Here is a 7186-nt window from a genome sequence, read left to right as displayed (position 1 = left end):
CAACTGCTTCAGCCTGGATACTGATGACGCGGGCCAAATCCTGGCTCCTTATTGGGTGCCTGGATCTAGCGAGGCCAATCAGCGTCGTCGGGGTTCTGGGTTATAGTTCCCACAGAGTCCTACAGCTGCTATTAGGTGCGGTGACGCAACTTGGACGTGGGAACGTGAGTACTGGGTGTCTGCGGGAGGAACGAGGGAACGGGGGACCAGGAGAGTGGGCCGTGTGGATAGGGCTGTGGAGACAGCAGTGGGAGCCGCCGAGACCCTTGTCCCAGGAAGAGGAAGAGCAGGCGGACGGGGTCAGGGAGGAGTGGTCATGGTGACCTGCTTCATTTTCCGTTTATTTTGAAATCCACGGAGTGCTGAGCTGGGCTGAACAGGTGGGTGTCACCAGTGGGCGGGGTCTTCCGTGGGCGAGGCTTATCTGGGGGCGGGGCAGGTTCTCACACCATCCAGTCCCTGTACCGCTGAGGTGATGTGGGGAAATCTCATGCCCGGCCGGGTACCTACCTGCAGGGACCCTCAGATTGCCTACGACCAAGACTACATCTCCTGAGCGAGGACCTGAGCTGCTGGACAGCGGCAGACACACCGGCTCAGGTCACCCAGCCCAGGCGGGAGGAGGCTGGTGTGGCAGAGCACGGGAGGGCCTACCTGGAGGGCAGAGGTCTGGAGGGGCTGCTCAGTAGGTACCACAGATGATCTCCTGTAGAAGTCTTCCCTCCACTCACGCAACCAAAGGAAAAGGGGACCCACACAGGACATTGCCCTCCCTCTGCTCCAGAGGGAGATGAATCCTCCAGCCTTTCAGATGCTGTAGCAGGAGGACTCAAGTCTTACCATATATGTGGTTCTGCTATCATACCCTTCTGGGTGCCACCTGTCACTGACCGCAGCAGGAGGTGCCTTCCTGTCGTTTTGCCACATGGGCATGAGTCTCTGTGTGCTATGAAGAAATGAATTTTCAGCACTATGTAGCTCTTGTCCTCCCAGTGCTGTTTCCTGGGTAGTGATTGCTAGAGTTTTCTCAGTACTTTTTTTTTAATAGAAACAAACTGTGGAAATAGCAGAAAGGAAGGTTCTCGTGACTTCTTATCTTAGAGAAATGCCTCATAGGTTTCCATCTTCTTTGCTCCCCCTACTTGCCTTTGCTCTACTAACCTTAGCACAACTTCTGCCAGATGAATGAACTTCCCTGCTCTACCATGACCTTCCCACCAAGTGGACTCCCTTCACTTCCTGACAGTTAATTTCAGCTCATTTGGCAATAAGAGAGCAAGGAGGGATGGAGGTCCCACAATCCCTTTTCAAAGTTCATCCCAATAGCCTATGGCCCACCCACTAATTTCTACATCTCAGAGGTTCTGTTTCCTGCCTTGAGGACCAAGCCTTTAATATTTGGGTCTTAAGGAACACCTTTCAACCTTACTACACCAGTCAGATGGGAGAGGATCATAAAAGACCGTGTGAAGAGGGAGCAATACAGAAGATGCACCAATGCTAGAAACTGGGTAAACAAAAGATGTATTTCATTAGAAACGAAATCTGTCTCCTCCCAAACACAGTGTTTTCAGGAAATGTACCTGAAGCCTGTGTTGAGAGGACAGACAGACACAAAAGATTGTGGATTGAAGCCAACTGGGCAAATAAATCTGAGGATCACATATCTTCAATTAACCAGCAAAAAAAGTCAGAAGAAAGCCTGTAATCCTGGCTACTCAAGAGGCTGAGACCTAAGGATTGAAGTTCAGAACCAGGCAGAAAAGGAAAATCCATGGGATTGTTAAATCTAAATTAATTAGCAAAAAAAAAAAAAGGCAAAAAGTGGAGCTGGCTCAAGTGGCAGAGTGCTAGCCTTCAGCACAAAAGCTATGGGACCAGACACAGCCACCACCCTCTGTAACCATAGGTCCAGTGGCACCAGCCAGCCACCCTAGCTCCATGTGTCTCCTCAGCAGAGTCTGATTCTCCATCTGTCACCTTTCTGCCCTATTCTTGTCCTTGTCTTCTTCGCTGAATGGATCTGGTTGGCATGCAATCACCTGAAATTGGGTTGGATACAGCCTGGGGGCCCAGCCAAGGTGCCCACGGGCCACGCCTCACAACAATGTCCTGTTCTTTGGCTGATGTGATGAGTCAAGAGTTGGCTAAAGAACTGCAGTTAGAAGATGAAGCTGCTGCTTCCCCCAAATTGGTTGTTTGCTGAAGGACCATTTATTTCTAGAGAGAACATTGATGCTTGTGGTGACATGATGCTGGCTCAGATGCTACAGATGGAATTTGACAGAGAGTATGATGCACAGCGTAGGCATGAAGACAACAATTTCAATGGCGATAAAGTTTCCATTTCCTTTGAAAATTATCGAAAAATATATCCCTTTGAAGACAGTGATAAGGTAACAAACAGTACAAGAAATGTATCCAATGCCTAATGTATGAAACTGTAACCTCTCTACATCAGTTTGATAATAAAAATTTGAAGACAGTGATAGCTCTGAAGACAAGTAAACTGGCAGGATACTAGTGATGGTCCCTAGAGAGCAGCTAAACCACTTCCTACTCCCAAAAAGGGTTTTATTGGAAAAGGAAAAGACATCACCACCAAACGGGGTAAAGTGGTATGTGGGAGAAAGGATACAGCAAGAATGGAAAATTTTGTACCTGGGTTTCAAGTCAGAGAGGGAAGCGGAATGGATTCCAAACTATCAAACCATGTTTTCAATGCTTTACAACATGCCTACTCAGAATATCGAAGTGCCTGCCTTCATGAGAAAGAAGAACATTCTACTGCAGAAAAAAAGCAGTTGATCCTAAGACACATTTACTATGTATAAAATGGTCAACTCTGGATGTTGGAGACAATCACTGGCTATATTAGTACAGGAAAGGAATCTGATGTCTTTCATGCATTAAGAGGGAACATGGAGGATGAAAAGGAGGATGGTAAAGTTATACCTATAGAGTGTGCCATCCAAGTCCTTAAAACAACCCTTAATGAGTTTAAGAATCGTGACACATATATTAAAGATGATTTCAGGTTTAAAGATCTCTTCAGTAAACTAAATCCACACAAGATCATCCACATGTAGGCAGAAAAAGAAATGCACAATCTCACAAGAATACAGAGAGCAGGAATTCCTTGTCCAACAGTTGCACTGCCCAAGAAACATACTTTAGTTATGTCTTTTATTGGTCATGATCAAGTTCCAGCCCCAAAATTAAAAGAAGCAAAGCTCAGTAGGGGAGAAATGAAAGAAGCCTATTACCAAACTCTTCATCTGATGCAGAAGTTGTATAGTAAATGCACTCTCGTACACACTGACCTCAGCGAGTGTAACATGCTGTGGCATGCTGGAAAGGTTTGGTTCATTGATATCAGTCAGTAGAACCAACTCATCCTCAAGGCCTGGAGTTCTTGTTCATGACTGTGGGAATGTTTCTCAGGTTTTCCCGGAGAGGAGGAATAAAGGAAACCCTCAGTGAGAGGAAGCTCTTCAATGGTGGTACAGGCATGAACAGGGGCGGGACAGGTCCTCACATGGTCCAGAGAATGTACGGCTACGACCTGGGTCCAGACAGTCGTCTCCTCTGCAGGTACAATCAGCACGCCTATGACGGCCATGACTACATTGCCCTGAACGAGGACCTGAGCTCCTGGACCGCAGCGGACAAGCAGACTCAGATCACCAAGCCCAAGTGGGAGGAGGTCGGTGAGGCTGAGTGATACAAGGCCTACCTGAAGGACACCTGCGTGGAGTGGCTGCACAGATACCTGAAACGCAGCAATGTGACACTGCAGCGCACAGGTACCAAGGGCCTGGGAGGTCCTCCATCTCCTGTGACCGTCCCCCATCCACTCCCACAACAATGGAGGAAAATGGGACGCACCCCAGCACACACTCCCTCTGCTGCAGAGGGCTTTGGGCCCCCTTGCCTTTCACATGCCTGAGTCTGAGTGGCTCTGAGCTCCACCTTCACCTCAAAACAGTTAAAAGGAAACACTTTCTCTCCCCTCACACAGAGGGAAAGACTGTCCCTGAAACAAGTGTCCAGCCAGTCCCTTCTACTCTGGCAGTGGCCCTGGGCACCACCACTTCCCAGCATTTGTCCTCAACTAGGACCTTGTGTCTGGAGATCTCTTCCAAGTTTTTGTAAAATGTCTATCTCCACCCAGGACCTAGCCCAGAGTGACTCTTGAGAGACTGGGGGCTTCTGGCCAAGGGTCATGTCCACCTGAGTTTACAACTTTGCAAAGTTTAGGGGATGATTCCAGGAACCTAGTTCCAGCCTGGATCACCCACTTGCTCTCCCCTTCCCCTATGTGCAGTCAGTATTCACCATGGTCACAAGAGCTGGCACAGTGGCCCATGGGAGGCAAAGAGAGGGATCTGAATTTCTGGGTTCTTCTCGGATCCCCCAAAGGCATTGTGACCCACCACCATAAGGTCACCCTTAGATGCTGGGCCCTGGGCTTCTACCCTGCGGAGATCACCCTGACCTGGCAGCAGGATGGAGAGGACTAGACCCAGGAAATGGAGCTTATGGACACCAGGCCTGCAGGAGATGGGTACCCAGAAGTGGGTGCCTTCTGGAGAGGAGCAGAGATATACCTGCCAAGTGCGGCATGAGGCTGCCTGAGCCCCTCACCCTGACATGGGGTGAGCAGGGGCTGAGGGCACAGAGCTTGTGGTCAGAGAAAGCAGGAGGCATCTGGGGCCCCTGAGCAGGTAAGCACTGAGAGCTGGGGTCACACCCCTCATCATCCTTTCCCTTCTCTTCCCAGAGCCTCCTGCTCAGCCTGCCATTTCCATCATCGGACTTGTCATCGGCCTGGCAGTTCTGGTTATTCTAGCTGCTGTGGTGGGTTTTATGCTGTGGAGGAAGAGGAATGCAGGTAGGCAGGTGGAGCTCTGAATTCCCTGACCACTGGTGGGGTTTCAGGCTCCAGGTAGCAGTGTGCTCTGCACACATAACGGGAAGCTGCACCACCCTCAGGGCCTTCCCCAGCCTGACAGCTCCTGTCCTGTAAATCACATGGAAAATGAAGGACACAAACTCCCCTCCTGAGGGTGGTGATGGGGAGCAGATTCCAGCACTCAGGACCACAGGGAAGGTCCCCACTGAGGCAGACTCCAAGAGGCCCTGGGGTCTCTCTTCCCAGCTGGTGTACTCATCTCTCTTGATGCTTCCCTGCTCAAGGTGAAAAGCCAAAATGACTCTATTTTTAGGCAGCCACCATTTGTTGATTGTTTAAACTATAAGTAACCCAGAACCCCCCTGAATTCCAGTAACTAACTTGGTTGTGCTGAACCTAAACCATTTGTGCTAAAATTGCTACACCATAAACTTTTGAAATCAGGCTCTATAGCTGACTTAGATTCCCATAGATTCTAGGAAATGACTGCGCTAGCCTGAGATAAGCAAGCCCTGAGACAAGCAGATCTGCCATATCTTCTGGTGTGAACAACTAATTAACTTTGCAGGAAGCCCCCCTGCTAACTCTAACCACCCCAATGTCTCCAGCCCTGAGACAATGAGATTTGCCATATCCTTTTGTTTGAACAAGTCTCCAGCCCTGAGACAATGAGATTTGCCATATCCTTTTGTTTAAACAACGGATTGCTGTAACTTTGCAGGAAGCCCCCTGCTAACTCTAATCACCCCAGAATGTCTCTAGCCTTGAGACAATAACCCTTTTGTTCCAACACCTAATTACTAATTACTGTAATTTTTGTAATTTTTGTCTATATAAACCCTGTGAAATTTCAGCTTGGGCTTCCTCCTAAACTCCACTGTGACGTTGTATAGGACCGCGGCCTGAATAAAACCTTGCTTTTGCATTTCGGAATGTCTGGCTTCTTGGTGGTCTTCTTGGTGGTCTTCTTGCGACTTGGTATTTCAAAGGCTAGGGATTCTTCCACAACCTCATGCCACTGCTTAAACCCCACTTCTCACATGTAGTTTCTTCTTACAGGTGAGAAAAGAGAAGGCCATAATAAGGCGGCAAGTAAGTACCATGGGGGAGGGAGGTAACCTTTCTTGTGGTGCAGAGACTGACTGGTCAGGCTTATCCACCCATAATGCCTGTGGGTTCTAACCAGTTCCTCTCTTCTACCATAAGAGATGCCAGTGACCAGGGCTCTGCTTCCATCAGAGCTTAAAAGGGTGACAACCTGGAGGACCTAAGTGGGAGACAGGGCTGAGGTACAGGGAAGGCCATGTTATGGTTGCAGGGCCTATAAATTTGGGTATCAGGTGACCTGCTTAGAATGTGTCCCTAACAGCAACTGATCTGAATTGGTTTTCTTGTTCTTTTCATTGCAAACTGTCACCAGCTCCTGGCTGCAGCAGGACAAGGCCGGGAGCAAGGCCGGGACCAAAGCAATGATGGAGACCGGACTGTAGAATTGGTTTTGGGGTGCCAGGGGACCTTCTACCTCACTCCAGCAACAGATCCAGAGGGTCCCATGGACAGGGCTTTAGTTCCTTATCAAACAGGAGAGTATGTGCCGAAAACAAGGTAGCCATCTTTAAGAGATACGGGCACCACGGTGGGAGGAACAATCCTAGGATTAGTGACTTCCTGAAAACAGGATGTGAAGATGAGCATAAAGGGCCAATTTGAATAGGCCACCTGCAAGCTCCAAGGTCAAGTGAAGATTGGGATGTAAGGAAACTGTGGCCATTATGATGCTAAGCACAATAACCCTCAGCATTCCGAGGGACAGAGAGAGAATGGCCTTCCTTATGGCTCTGCAATTATGGGCTCCTACAATTTCCCCTTGCAGTGTAAAACAGCTGCTTTGTGTGGCACTGAGAGGAATAACATTTGTTCCTGCCTCTCCTCCTCCTTCCTGGGACATCATGAGCTCCTGACTTCTCTTCCTGCACCTGAGATCTGAACATGTCCAGGTGTCTGTTTCCTGTCAACATCCTGTGAGGAAATGAGGAGCCCAGCCCAGCCCTGAGCACCAACCCCCCCCCACACTGGGCTGGTTGTCTTTCTCCATCCACCTGCTGCTCCAGCAGAGGAGGAGCCAAGGCGTTTCCATCCCTGACTTCACTTTAGGTTGCTCTGAGCAGCAGCTCCTCGCTTCCCCATTGATAAACAGAATGTGGATGTGGGTCTATTATTCAAATTGTTGTCATAAGATAGGTTTGAAAAGTTAGTAAATCAAAGGAGGAT

At 49.0% G+C, this 7186-nt stretch overlaps 2 pseudogenes; both read left to right on the top strand.

The window, feature by feature from the left end:
• Nucleotides 1-2017: 2017 nt before the first annotated feature.
• LOC125353527 lies at nt 2018-3517 on the top strand (annotated as a pseudogene).
• An 18-nt stretch (nt 3518-3535) lies between these two features.
• Nucleotides 3536-6900, top strand: LOC125352829 (annotated as a pseudogene).
• The last annotated feature ends 286 nt before the right edge of the window (nt 6901-7186 follow it).

Source organism: Perognathus longimembris, chromosome 6, assembly GCF_023159225.1.
Source record: "Perognathus longimembris pacificus isolate PPM17 chromosome 6, ASM2315922v1, whole genome shotgun sequence".
Classification (NCBI taxonomy): domain Eukaryota; kingdom Metazoa; phylum Chordata; class Mammalia; order Rodentia; family Heteromyidae; genus Perognathus; species Perognathus longimembris.
This window is presented reverse-complemented; position numbering and strand designations above follow the sequence as displayed.